Source organism: Rosa chinensis, chromosome 5 (genome assembly GCF_002994745.2).
Source record: "Rosa chinensis cultivar Old Blush chromosome 5, RchiOBHm-V2, whole genome shotgun sequence".
NCBI classification, from domain to species: domain Eukaryota; kingdom Viridiplantae; phylum Streptophyta; class Magnoliopsida; order Rosales; family Rosaceae; genus Rosa; species Rosa chinensis.
This window is the reverse complement of record NC_037092.1, coordinates 3239805-3254644: the sequence shown is the minus strand read 5'-3', so window position 1 is coordinate 3254644 and position 14840 is coordinate 3239805. Positions and strand designations below refer to the sequence as shown.

The following is a 14840-nucleotide window of genomic DNA, read 5'->3' as shown; positions in this document are numbered from 1 at the left end:
CAGCCCTATTGGAGTCGTTTTGAGATCTATATACCATTCAAAGTGGGAGCTATTCAGTAGCAAATCTGCTCTAAATTTCAACAAGTAAGTTTTAATGATTAAAGTTCCTGCTTTCTTGTCTTTTAAATTCTTTTATTTTCTGCAGGATTTTCAATATACGAACATGGGTTCGATTATTTAATAAAGCGGAATTGTGGGGATTCATGCTTAACGAACTAAGAGTGTTCGTATGAACTAAGAGTGTTCATAATGCTCGGACTAAGAGCGTCCGTAAGCATCAAATTATGACCATATTAAAACATTATTGTTTGGTCTAATCCAAAAGAGATTCTTGGAAATTTTTTTCTTGGTAGCATAGCTCGGAAATCTTATTATTTTAGTTTTCGTGGAAGTTTAGCTCCGAAACTAATATATATTCTCTTCTTATTTTCAGGATGTCGAATGAACCTAGACTCGATTTTCCCATGCTTGACTCAACAGGCTCGGATTACCACAGTTGGGTAACCGATGTTGAGAACCACCTCACTTCAAAGGGAATATTACCCATAATCCAGGCACCTAACCCGGATCGTGTATTCGTGCGAACACTTACAAAGCATGCTCAAGCAGTTATCTTGATGCGACGCCATATGGACAAGGCACTCAGATTGGAGTATATGTCGATCAAGGATGCAAGAGAGTTATGAGTAGCACTAGAAGAGCGCTTTGGCAATGTCCAAGATTCCCTCTTCCCTGACTTGAAGGTTCAATGGAACAATCTGCGCTTTGCTGATTTCAAGTATGTTGCTGAATATAATTCAGAAGCTCTTCGCCTACAGTCCATATTGAGGTTTTGTGGACAAGCTGTCACAAAGTAAGAGCTAATTGAGAAAACTCTCTCCACCTTCCCTATTTCAGCCATTGTGGTATCAAAGCAATACCGCACTGAAGTCAATGCTGGACAGATTACGAGGTTTCATCAGCTTATCAATCTCATATTTATAGCTAAGAAACATGATAACATACTCGTGAGGAATTATAATTCAAGGCCCATTGGAACTAAGAGCGTTCATTAGGGGAATTATAATGCACCCAAAAGAGGGCACAAGGAGCGGAACCTTAATAATAAGGGATATGAGGGACGTATGGGTCCATATAACCGCCCTAAAAAGGAAGGAAACCGCAGGTTTGGTGTGAATACACGTGGTGGCAATGCCACACGTGGGAGAGGTGGTCGTGGTGGTGGCGCCATGGCTCATGGTGGAGGCGTCATGGGTCGTGGTGGCGGCGTCAACCCTCCTAGGGAACGCCCACAACATGCACCTCAATTAAAGGGAGGCAACCACAATGACATGTGTCATCGATGTGGATCAAGTGAGCATTGGTTCAAGCAATGCAAGGCAAGCGAGCAACTAGCTCCAAGATATAGGGCATACAGGGACCTGAGGGAGCAAGAAGTATACCTTGCAGAAGAAGAAGAAGAAGAAGAAGAAGAAGAAGAAGAAGGTGGAGATGTCAATCTCACCATAGAGGACTTCAAAGCTGACGATGAAGTGCACAAGGATGTCGCAGACTTTGATTAGATTAGTCCTTTTATTTTCCAAGAATTTTTGTAATGGCAACATGCCTTACTCAATAAATGACAATTGCATTAAACTCTTTCTTATGTGATCCACCCAATGAAATATGATGTCTAGGAAAGTCATTGAGATTAATGGTACTTAAGAGAGCCTCGCTCCACCAACTTCTCTCTCTACTTTCCTGGTCATATTTGATTGGAGTTACCAAACGGATAAATGACTACAATGTGTCTTGGTTTGATTTTATTTTAGATTAGACTTTTTGGGACCTTTGATGTAATCATTGGCTATCTTTATTAATAAAGTATCGTATTATTATTCAATGTCATGGAGATGTTTTAATTCCAAACTTTATTATTTTTCAGTATGTTTCCTGGAGAGTTGGGATGCCTTGTTGATAGTGGCACCACACATACTATATTGCGACATAGGCAACTATTTCTATCGATGACTCCTAGTCGATCTTCTGTGACTACGATGGCTGGACCATCACAATTGATTCATGGTCGAGGGCCAGCTCAATTTATGTTGCCCAATGGCATAAGTATTAATGTCACCAAAGCTCTATATGCTCTTAGGGCTGGAAGGACCCTATTGAGTTTTAAAGATATAAGAGCCAATGGTTTTCATGTGGAAACATATTGTGAGAATGGACAAGAGTTTCTTTGCATCACCTCTAATGACTACGGACATAAATGAGTATTAGAGAAACTTATGTGTCGATCTAGTGGGTTGTACGCAAGCACTATTCGAATTATTGAATCCAACCATGTCATAAGAGATGACTTATGGGATTCTGACACATATAGGATTTGGCATGACCGTTTGGGACACCCAGGTCGTGATATGATGATCCGTATATTAAAGATTTCACACGAACATCCATTTTTCAAAATGAAAAGAAGTTAGAACCAAAATTCAATCCAAGGTAGGGCTGGCAACACCTACCCCCTGCGGCCCAAAAGTGGTATTGACGCCACCAATACCTCCTTGGTTCCTTTTTCTACTTCTAAAGTCAATTGTGACTTCGTGGCTCAACCGGATACTTCCCTGGTTTCTTCTAAAGCCCATCTTTCGTTTTGCAAAGCCTGCTCTTTAGCAAAATTAGGATCGAGACCATCCTATGCAAAGGACACTAAGGAAAATATTCCATTCTTACAAAGAATCCAAGGTGATATTTGTGGACCTATTCAACCAACTTGCGGACCATTTAGATATTTTATGGTGTTGGTTGATGCATCGACACGATGGTCACATGTCATGCTATTATCCATAAGAAATGCTGCATTTGCTAAACTCTTAGCACAAATCATTAAATTAAGGGCTCACCACCCTGATCATCCCATTAAGTCAATTCGTCTTGACAATGCTGGAGAGTTTACATTAAAAACATTTGATGACTATTGCATGTCCATTGGGATTGAAGTTGAACACCCTGTTCCTCATGTTCACACCCAAAATGGTCTCGCAGAAGCTGTCATTAAAAGACTTCAAATGGTCTCTAGAGCATTGGTTATGCTCACCAATCTCCCTGTTTCTGCTTGGGGCTATGCAATATTGCATGCAGGTATGCTCATTCGTCTGAGGCCTACTGCCACTCAACCCTTTTCTGCGTCCCAGATGGTTACTGGATATGAGCCTGATGTCTCACACTTACGCATAATTGGGTGTACAGTTTATGTGTCAATTACGCCGCCACAGCGCACCAAAATGGGTCCTCAAAGACGATTAGGCATTTATGTTGGATATGACTCTCCAACCCATTATCCGCTACTTAGAACCCTTGACAGGCAATCTATTTACCGCTAGATTTGCGGATTGTCACTTTGATGAGACAGTCTTCCCGTCGTTAGGGGGAGATAGGAATAATAATGTTCAACAGGAACGACAGGAATTGTCGTGGTCTGTCCCCACTTTGTATCATCTTGATCCCCGAACCGCACAGTCCAAAATTGAAGTGCGAAGAATTCTCGATCTTCAAAACGTAGCAGAATCGATGCCTGATGCGTTTTCTGATATCGCTAAAGTGACAAGATCACATATACCTGCTGCAAACGTGCCTACAAGGATTGATGTCCCTAAAAATCATAGACATGGCGCCACTCCTAGGGGTATTAGGCATGACGCCTCCACCACTAATAGTGATGGCAATGTGGCTCAGGTCGGGCTCCCAGCAAGGAAACATGGGAGTCCCAAAGGTTCGATGGATTCTCGCCTGAGAAAGAAAGCAAGTTTGGCACAAAAAGATCCATTAATCATCGACATAAATAACCCGTCTCATGAAGATATTCCGGATTATGGTTATGTCCAAGAGACATCATTGGGGGACGCTCTAATATTATAACCAATTCCAGGGAATAGGGAGATCTCCATGAATTACACTAGTGTACATGAGACGTTGAATCGAGATTCTATTATCCTTGATGATATGTTTGCATATTCTATTGCTCAAGGAATTATAGAACACGATGATATCGAACCTCGCTCCGTTGAAGAATGTCAATGAAGAGCAGGCTGGTCTAAATGGAAAGACGCGATCCAGGTTGAATTGGATTCACTAACAAAGAGACATGTATTTGGGCCTATAACGCTGAAACCCCCAAGTATAAAACATGTTGGCCATAAGTGGGTCTTTGTTAGAAAGCGTAATGAGAAAAATGAGGTTGTTAGTTACAAAGCCCGCCTTGTGGCGCAAGATTTCTCACAACGCCCTGGAATCGACTACGAGGAGACATATTCTCCCGTAATGGATGTTATAACATTCCGCTACTTTGTCAGTTTGGTAGTTTCTAAAAAACTTGATATGCAGCTTATGGATGTGGTTACAGCATATCTCTATGGGGATCTAGATTCAGAGAAATATATGAAGGTTCCAAATGGACTTCAATTACCCAAGTCAAGTGGTTCTAAACCACGGAGCGCGTTTTCAATAAGATTGAGACGCTCACTATATGGATTGAAACAATCAGGAAGGATGTAGTATAACCGTCTAAGTGACTACTTGATTGGGAAGGGATATGTCAACAATGAAATATGCTCATGCGTGTTTATAAAGAGGACAAGTTCTGGATTTTCAATGTAGCAGTTTATGTCGATGACATGAACCTAATTGGAACTCTAGATGAGTTTTAGGAAACTGCTAAGTACTTGAAATCTGAATTTGAGATGAAAGATCTTGGGAAAACACAGTTTTTCCTCGGACTAGAACTCGAGCACCGTAGTGATGGGATTATGATCCATCAGTCAGCATATACTCAAAAATTATTAAGGCGCTTTAATGAAGATAAAGAAAAGCTTGTGAGTACTCCCATGATCGGTCGTAGTCTTAAGCCTGAAAAAGATCTGTTTCTTCCAAGGGATGAGGACGAAGACTTATTAGAGGCTGAAGTGTCCTATCTAAGTGCAATAGGCATATTATTGTACTTAGCTCAATGCACAAGACCGGACATCTCATTCGCAGTGAACTTGTTAGCTCGACACAGTTCTGCGCCAACACGCCGCCATTGGATTGGCATAAAGACAATCTTTCGATACTTGAGAGGTACGATTGATATGGGCTGGTTCTATCCCTATAGAGAGAAAAGACATAATGGAAGTGTGGGATCGGACTCTACAAGGCAAAACGCCACCTTCCGTGCTCCTCCTCCCTTCCATCAAAATGACAACGATGTCTTGATGGGTTTTGCTGATGCATGGTATCTCTCTGACCCTCACAAAGGTCGCTCCTAAACTGGTTATGTCTTTACCATAGGAAGCACTGCGATATCTTGGAGGTCTATAAAGCAGACCCTTGTTGCTACTTCCTCAAATCATGCAGAGATTATCGCTCTACATGAAGCCGTGTGAGAATGCATATGGCTAAGGTCTGTAGTTAGACACATTCGAGGAACTTGTGGTTTGAGGTCTACCACAGATGAACCTACATGCATTTATGAAGATAATGCAGCTTGTATTGAGCAAATGAAGTTAGGTTTCATCAAGGGCGACAACACCAAACATATATCGCCTAAGTTCTTTTACAATCAGCAACAACAAACACTTCTAAATATTGAAGGGAATCAAATCCGTTCAGAGGATAATGTAGCAGACTTGTTTACCAAGTCGTTACCTAAATCCACCTTCGAGAAACATGTGAAGAGCATCGGATTAAGAAAGTTATCCGAACTCCCATAATTGTAGAAATCAGGGGGAGACCTTGACATCAGGGGGAGGTATGATGTCTAGCTACATGTTCGATCTCGAAGAGTGAAGGACGTGTTGTGCTCTTTTTGCCATTCAACCAGGGTTATTTTTGTCCCACAGGGTTTTTGTTACCTGGCAAGGTTTTTAGTGAGGCAACGATCAAAGCGTCATCACCGAGTTTGAGCGGCACAAGGGGGAGTGTTGAAGGATATCGACTACTCCACATTCACGCGCATTGTGCTCTTTTTCTCCTTCGACCAAGGTTGTTTTTCCCACATATTTTTTATTACTTGGCAAGGTTTTTGATGAGGCAATTTAGAAGCGCATAGCAGAGGCAACACTATTGACATGGAATATCCAAATGGGAGTGTTGTGAATGATAATGACTATTCATGCAATAGGTATTGCTTAATGTATGCGATTGACAGACTCGTAATGTATGCGATTGACATACTTGTAATGTGCGATTGATTAGTATAACTATTATGTATTGCCTTTTGTATACATGATGTAACCCTATATAAACCTCATGGTGAGATGAATACAATACAATTATCAATTATCTACAATATATATATATATATATATATATATATACAGTTCCTATCCAGAGCGAGATTAGAGTTTATGGTCACTTTTCGGTCTCATATTCACATCTCAATCGTTCAGTTTTTAGGTACTAATGTATAGATCATCTCTGCAAAATTTCAGCCAAATTAATGATCTATAAGGTATCTAACTCGTTTAAACTAATGGACAAACTAAATCTGTCCAACCCGAACCGTACTAGCTTTAAGGCAATTAGCAATGCCTTAACAACCATCAATTTGACTAAAATTTTGCAAAAATGATCTATACATTGGTACCTAAAAACTGTACGGTCGAGATGTGGATATGAGACAAAAAAGTGACCCTAAACCCTAACCTTGCTCTGGATCGGATCTGTATATATATATACAGATCCGATCCAGAGCGGAGCTCCGCTTTAAAATTAACGTGTGAAGTTCGAGTTTTGGGTCACTTTTCGATCGCATATCCACATCTCGACCGTTCAGTTTTTAGGTACTAGTATATAGATCATCTCTACAAATTTTCAACCAAATTGATGATCGTTAAGGTATCTAACTCTCTTAAATCAATGGACGGACTGAATCTGTCAACCTGAACCGTACTAGCTTTAAGGCAGTTATCAATACCTAACCTCGCTTAAACCAATGGACGGACTGAATCTGTCAACCTGAACTGTACTAAATTTAAAGCAGTTATCTATGCCTTAACGATAATCAATTTGGCTAAAAATTTACATAGATGTTCTATACAGTAGTATCTAAAAACTGAACGGTCGAGCTGTGGATATGAGATCGAAAAGTGACCCAAAACTCAAACTTCACACGTTAATTTTCAAAGCGGAGCTCCGCTCTGGATAGGATCTGTATATATATATATATATATATATATATATATATATATATATACACACACACAGAGATTTTATCTAGAGCGGAGCTCCACTTTGAAATTAACGTGTGAAGTTCGAGTTTTGGGTCACTTTTCGGTCGCATCTCTGTGTGTGTGTATATATATATATATATATATACAGATCCTATCCAGAGAGGAGCTCCGCTTTGAAAATTAACGTGTGAAGTTCGAGTTTTGGGTCACTTTTCGGTCGCATATCCACATCTCCACCATTCAGTTTTTAGGTACTACTGTATAGAACATCGATGTAAATTTTTAGCCAAATTGATTATCGTTAAGGCATAGATAACTGCTTTAAAGTTAGTACAGTTCAGGTTGACAGATTCAGTCCGTCCATTGATTATCTACGCCTTAACGATCATCAATTTGGCTAAAAATTTTCAAAGATGATCTATACACTAGTACCTAAAAACTGAACGGTCGAGATGTGGATATGCGACCTAAAAGTGACCCAAAACTCGAACTTCACACGTTAATTTCAAAGCGGAGCTCGGCTCTAGATAGGATATGTATATATATATATATATATATATATATATATATATATACACACAGATCCTATCCAGAGAGAGGTTAGGGTTTAGGGTCACTTTTTTGTCTCATATCCACATCTCGACCGTTCAGTTTTTAGGTACTAATGTGTAGATCATCTTTGCAAAATTTCAGCCAAATTAATAATCTTTAAGGTATCTAACTTGCTTAAACCAATTGACGAACTGAATCTATCCAACCTGAACAGTACTAGCTTTAAGGCATTGACCATTAACTTGGCTGAAATTTTGCAGAGATGATCTATACATTAGTACCTAAAAACTGAACGGTTGAGATGTGGATATGCGACCGAAAAGTGACCCTAAATGCTAACCTCACTTTGAAATTTCAGAGCGAGGCCTCACTCTGGATAGGATATATATATATATATATATATACACACACACACACACTAATTTAGTACGTACAGCAACATAACATAATTCTCCATCATTGGAATTAAGATCATATGTAGGTGGTAATTCCAGTACATACGTAATGTTTTTCAGATTGCATTACTCTTCGTGAACATTTATGTTAGACTTGAAAATACAGTATGAACTTCAGGAAAAGGTTTTCTTATAATCATATGACCGGTCTTTGATTGTATTGTCAAAGAAAGTGTTAGAATTTGTGGTTTTGATACCACTGTTGGAATTTGGTGCGGAAGCTTTAGGAGTAGTGGGCTAGGACAATGTGTTTAGGACTTTAGTTTTGGGAGCAAGGGTTTGGGAGAAGGAGTAGAGGAGATGGTTGAGTAGTTGAAACAGATGAGATATTCAATTGAAACAGAGGAGCTAAGCTTTTGATTTGTGCTTTGCTCCTTGATTGATTACAACGTACATGCATCCCATATTTATACGGAGTTTTCACCGACTTAGTCACTGACCAAGCATGTGTGGTTAATTGCTAACCACTCAGTAATAGACAATTCTAGAACATACTACACATGATTATTTACATGATCATTCTAGACTTAGACATGATCTAGATAGCTAGAGAAAGATCTAGAAAATCCAATGTACGTGCATTACTTGTTTTAACACTCCTTCTTAATGCGCATTGGGTTACTCAGAGTAAACTCGTAGTAATTCAAGTCTCGATCTTGGAAGTGCCTTGGCAAAGGTATTCTCGTTCTTGCTTTCTTTTTCCATGGCCTTCCTTCAGCTTAATTTCTTATTCCATAGCCTTTCTCCGGCTTTCTTCTTCATCGCAACTTCACATCTTTTAGACTTTGAAGGATTGGAATTTCCTTCTTTATTTGCTTGATGACTTGGTGAAGTCCTCGGCTGCTTTTTCTTTAGGCCAATATTTTTCTTCTTGACTTCTACTTTCATGGCCATTTGTTGCCATTGGACTGGAAAATTTCTATTTTTCTATTTTTCTTGTCAAATATTTTGCAGAAGTCTCCATGAAATAATATATCATATCCATTTTCCATCATTTGTCCGACACTTAGGAGATTATGCTCCAAGCTAGGAACTAATAGAACATCATTAATATTTTTAGTTCCTAAATTAGTTGGGATGAAAATCGTACCTTTACCTTTAGTCTTCACCATTTCTCTATTTCTTAGTTTCACTTGAGACTTTTGTGAAGTATCAAGTTTGGAGAAAATGATTTTGTCTCCTGACATGTGATTGTTGCAGCCGCTATCCACGTACCACTTCTTGTTTTTCTCTTCAATCGTCGGGTGACATGTATAGAAGAGTCGCTCATCTGGCTCATTTTCTTTTGAAAAGTCTGTTTGGTGATTTTTCTTGAGGAAACAGTTTTCCTCGATATGACAAAATTTGTTGCAATTTCGGCATTTTGGTTTTCCCGAAACCAACAGTTTGTTTCTCGGTGATTTTTTTTGTGGCAAATTCCACATGGAGAATAATTTATTTTCTCCTTTTTATCTTTTGTATTTGCCCAATATTTGGGTCTATCTCTGTGAGCCCCGGAAAAATGTATCGAGCTTAACGGAGATCGTACGCGAAACTATTCAACGATCTCGAAAAAGGTTAAGATGCTCGAGGAAATTTTCAGAAATTTTCATAAAGTGAAATCCTCAATTTAGGAGTTGGATAATAAAGTACATGTCACAACGAGTTCGTGGAAATTTTCTGGGAATTTTCCGGATACCTGAGCCATTTATAGCTATTTTCCGAAGTTGTGGAATTTTAGAAAATAAATTAAAGAAATAAGATTTTCAGCGGTGCAATCCTGGCCGTTGATCTATCACCGCTTCATCCTGGCCCTTGATTTCTATTTTGGTTGAGGTATATAGGGCCCTTGATTAGATCAAGGACAGAGATTGAATCAGAAAACACGAGAGAGAGAGAGAGAGAGAGAGAGAGAGAGAGAACTAGAGTTCTCTGACCCAGACGCCTCTGCGACCCAAGAAGAAACCCGGCCGTCGCGCCACCATCCGGCCACCCCACGACGGCGCACACCCACCATTCCCTTCGCCTCCGCGTCGTCTACGTCCCTGTGGTTCCAGATCTTACATGCAGCGACTAGAAGCGGGGATTCGACGACTGAAAGCCTTGGGTCTCCTCCGGCGATTTCTGCAAACTCCGGCGACTCGGGCCACTGACAGAGCCGCTTGTGGTATGAAACTCACTCTCATCACGCTCTGCACGTTAGTCTAATTAGTTTTTCAATTCGATTGAGATTAATGGATTGTGTTTCTGGGTATGCTTCGGACGCCGTCGAAATTGACGTTGCCGGTGGTTGTTTTGGCTTCCTCGGTTTAACTTCTGCGTCCTAACCACCACTTGGGTCTTGGTCGAGATAAATCTGCAGTCTTGGGTTGAGTTGATCAACTCAGAATCGACTAGGCTGACTCCGGTTTGCTGTGTTCTTCGACAGAGAGCCGACCTGCAATTTGGGATTTTGTTTGTGATCGAGTTTGATGGCAAGGTTAGTTAGAATCCATTGACAGTTCTGGGAACTTGTTTGTATAGTTTGCTTCTGAAGTTGAATGCCTGTGTCTACAAGTTTACTGTGAAGTTGTGTTGAGAATGGTGGATTGAATTGGTATGGGTTCGTTTCTGGTTGGTACTTACTGTTTGTAAGGGAGTTGGTTTTATCAGTTTGATATTTAGTTAAGGTTGCTAAGGCAATTTGTTATGTTAGTGGTTGCGTTGATGTGAATCGGAAGAAATTATATTTCAGTTAAGGAGAAAAGTTAGGGTTGGGTGCCCTTAGTAGTTTTGGGCTCACCTTGTATGAAAATTGGAAAGTATTGGGTGGCCTTAGCAAATTTCAGGTACACCTAATATGTTTGAAATTAAGTCGTTGCTTGATTTACTTCGACATAGTCGTAATTGGTCGATATCGTAATTTCACGTAAAATGTTCGGTAATTTGGGTTAATTATCGAACCTATTACCGTTGGTCTAACTGGTCAACTCCTAGTCAAACTAGGAAAAGTTGGTCGGACGATTTATTAATCGTCAAGATTTAAATAATTGTTCAAAATATATTAACTATCGAAATGTCAGAACTTAGGACTCCAGCTACCCGAGGAACGGAAGGTTCGTGATCTCCGAACAACGTGAAATGGTAAAGCTTCAAAATCCAGGTAGGGGACTCGGGACTCTCTATTGGCTAATGGTTTTCCATGTTTGATTATATTTGATGCATGATGAAAGTATACTGTAGTTCAAATTTGAAATGTTTTTAAGTTAACGTGCGTATAAGATTGTTGATGGCGGTGTGTGAGAGCGGAAAGGTGGTCGATGACTTCCTTGGGGATTAGCCACCCCTAAACCTCCTGAGGGTTAGCTACACCGGTCGGACGGTGCGCAATCGCAATGACGACCCGGTTCCGTGTGTGTAGCTAGTGTGTTAAAGTTTGGCGCTCTGTGACTGGTAAGGTCAGATGTTGGTTCTATGGAACCAAGCCATCAGGTAAATCGCACGTAGTTTTCTAATCATGCATCGAGTTTTAAGATGAATGATATTTTAAGTTTGTCATTCTTACCTCTATATTCGCTTTGTTTTCACACTGGGCCCAAATCCAAATTATTACAAAGTTTTAGTTGATTTTCAAACTTAGCCGGAGTAGGTCCCATAGAGCAGCGAGGACGAAAGCTCACCCCTACAACAGTGTATGTGCAGGTACTGTGCACTGGTAACGGGATTGTAGCGGACGGAGCTGGGTGCGCGGAATTTGATAACCTTTCCGGACGGTAAACGAGTTTCTGATGTACTCTTGATCTTTATTTCTTGATCCACGCCATTCTGAAACTTGTTGTTGAGTGTTCATTGTGTGGTTAAGTTTATTAGTCCTCGACCAGTCAAAAATGACAAGTTCTAGACGAACAAAGTGAATTTTGTAATTTCAAGAAGCTTTCACCTCAAAAGTATTTTAAAGTCTCCGCTGTGCGATTTACAAAAAAGTTTATCAACAAAAATGCCTTGCGATTCTCTAGAATGTAAATCGAGCATTCGGTTTATGTTTTAGAGTCTCGCGGCACTGTGACGTGCTCAAGCTGGCGAGGTGCAATTTGGGGCGTTACAATCTCCTCCTCTAGAAAATTCTTCAACCTTCTTTTCTTTTTCATTTTTCTAAGATCAAATATTGAGTTTAGATCAGAATGCACTTTCTATAGGACTTTTATTCCGACTACTCAATCTTTTCTCTTAAGCTTCTAAAGAGCCTATCAATTCTGTCACTGAAAGATTCGTTATGTCTTTCGAATGTTCGATGGCAGTTACTATTGGATCATATTTTTCAGTGAGGCTAATGAGTATTTTTTCAACTACTCTAGTCTCACTAATATTTTCACCATAGGCTCTTAATTGATTTACTATTTCCTTTAACCGGGAATAGTAATCTTTAACGATCTCAGAATTTTTCATTTTCAAATTTTCTAAATCTCTCCTCATAGTTTGTAATTTGACGGAACGTACCCTTCTAGTTCCTTGAAACTCCTCCTTTAGTAGATCCCAAGCTTCTTTTGATGTAGTTGCTCGCATGATTCATGAAAAATTTGTATCGTCCACCGCTTGTTGAATGGCAAAAAGAGCACTTGCGTCTCTTAGTTTTTCTTTCTTTTCTTGCCTCAACTACTCCACCATTGGATTTTTCGGAGTCGAGAATCCTTTCTCTACTAATCTCATAGATCTTGAGGCATGAAGAAGGTTCTCATCTTGATACTCCAAAAATCATAGTTTTCTCCCTTGAAGATGGGAAGAGGAATTGATGTTACGTTGGAAGTGGAGGTAGACATGGTGGAAGACGTACACAAATCAACTCCCCAAATAGATGATCGAACAAGCTCTGATACCACTGTTAGAATTTGTGGCTTTGATACCATTGTTGGAATTTGGTGCAATCGGGAAACCCCCAAATCTATTCCTTCTCTGTCTCCATTTCAATGTAGAGGTACCTTTCTGATTTCTATCACTTGGTGTTTCTTTGGCTTGTTTCAATTTCTAACTAATGAATAACATACTTGATTCTTGTCCATACACAATCACTTTCAGAAAAATAAGTTCCACATTTGCAATTTTTTTTTCCAGTGAGGTTCGAAGATTATATTGACAATCCACTTGTATGCATTACTGCAGTTCACGCCACAGTGTCAAAAACCCAAGTTGGTTCCGGGTAGTGAATAATGTGATTGTCTTCAGAAGAAAGGTATAAATGCTTTTTCTTATTCATAATATCAGTAGCTTTGTTGATGCTTGATTGATGTGTTGTTGAGGCCTTTATATATGTTGCAATATTGATGTGAAATAGCCTTGTTGAGGTCTTTATATATGTTGCTGGATTGATTGGAATAGCTTTGTTGAGGTCTTTATATATGTTGCAAGACTGATTGAAACACCCTTGTTGAGGTGTGATTGATATGTTTATTGACCTTGGATTTTATGCACTTTTTATATGCTTGATACATATGTTTAGGCTGCTGCGTGATTGTTTAGAAAACCTTGAAATCCCTCAGCATTTGAGAAGCTTGAAAATATATCACACAACTCCATTGCATAGAACGTAAAAAGAATTTTAATCACCCAACGGGTAATACCCATCAAATAATTAGCGGGTGTGGGTATTTACCCACCTATTTCTAAATGGGTAAAACTCATACCCACCTATTTACCCATTTTTATTACTACTTTATTGTTTTTCTTTAATCTTAATATTTCTAATTTTCTACCACTACAAACATTCACCCGTTTTCAATATGGGCAATTTTTTTTATTTATTTATAATTTTTTTTCTTTATACTTGCTACAAACATCTACCACTACATTATTGGTTTTTTTTTTTTTATCTGAATATTTCTACTTTAGTGTTAAGTTCGTGAATAAAATTAAATTTATTTTTCAACACCGACTCAGATAATGAAAATGAATAAGTATCTTCTAAATATAACTTCAATGATTAGAAGAAAAAAATTACAAAATGAGAATTCTAATATCTAAATCCTATATACTAAAATAAAGGTGAAGAGTGTGCTCTTCCTCTGGGTGTATAAATGTCCCCCTGCATCCTCTGAAGTAGAGTAAGATGATCATCAATATCATGGCAAGACTCCTCATCAACATCAACATCATGCTCTAATGTGCTAGGAGCATCTCGTATCTCACTCCACATCCAATCACGAGCACACATTAAAGCCGCCATTGTGTTTGAGTTAAGTCGGTTCCTATGCGGGCTCACAATCCGTCCACCAGTTCCAAATGCCGACTCTGAGGCAACAATAGATACAGGAATAGCTAGAATGTCACGATTAAATGTAAAATAATAAAATTCGGATCGTAAATGAACCACCCTCAAGGATCACCTTTTGAATCATCTTTGCACAATTATATGATGATCCAACGGTCGGATTCTCACGAATCGCCTTTTGGAATCGTCTTTTCACAATTATACGATGATCCAACGGTCGGATTCTCACTAATCGCCTTTTGAAATCGTCTTTTCACAATTTTACGATGATCCAACGGTCGGAGTCTCACGGATCGCCTTTTGGAATAGTCTTTTCACAATTATACGATGATCCAACGGTCGGATTCTCACGGATCGCCTCTTGGAATCATCTTTCACAATTATACAATGATCCAACGGTCAGATTCTCACGGATCGCCT

At 39.3% G+C, this 14840-nt stretch overlaps 1 pseudogene; it reads left to right on the top strand.

Moving 5' to 3' along the window:
- The window catches only part of LOC112202909, a 33581-nt pseudogene that overhangs the window by 4045 nt on the left and 14696 nt on the right, over positions 1 to 14840 (top strand).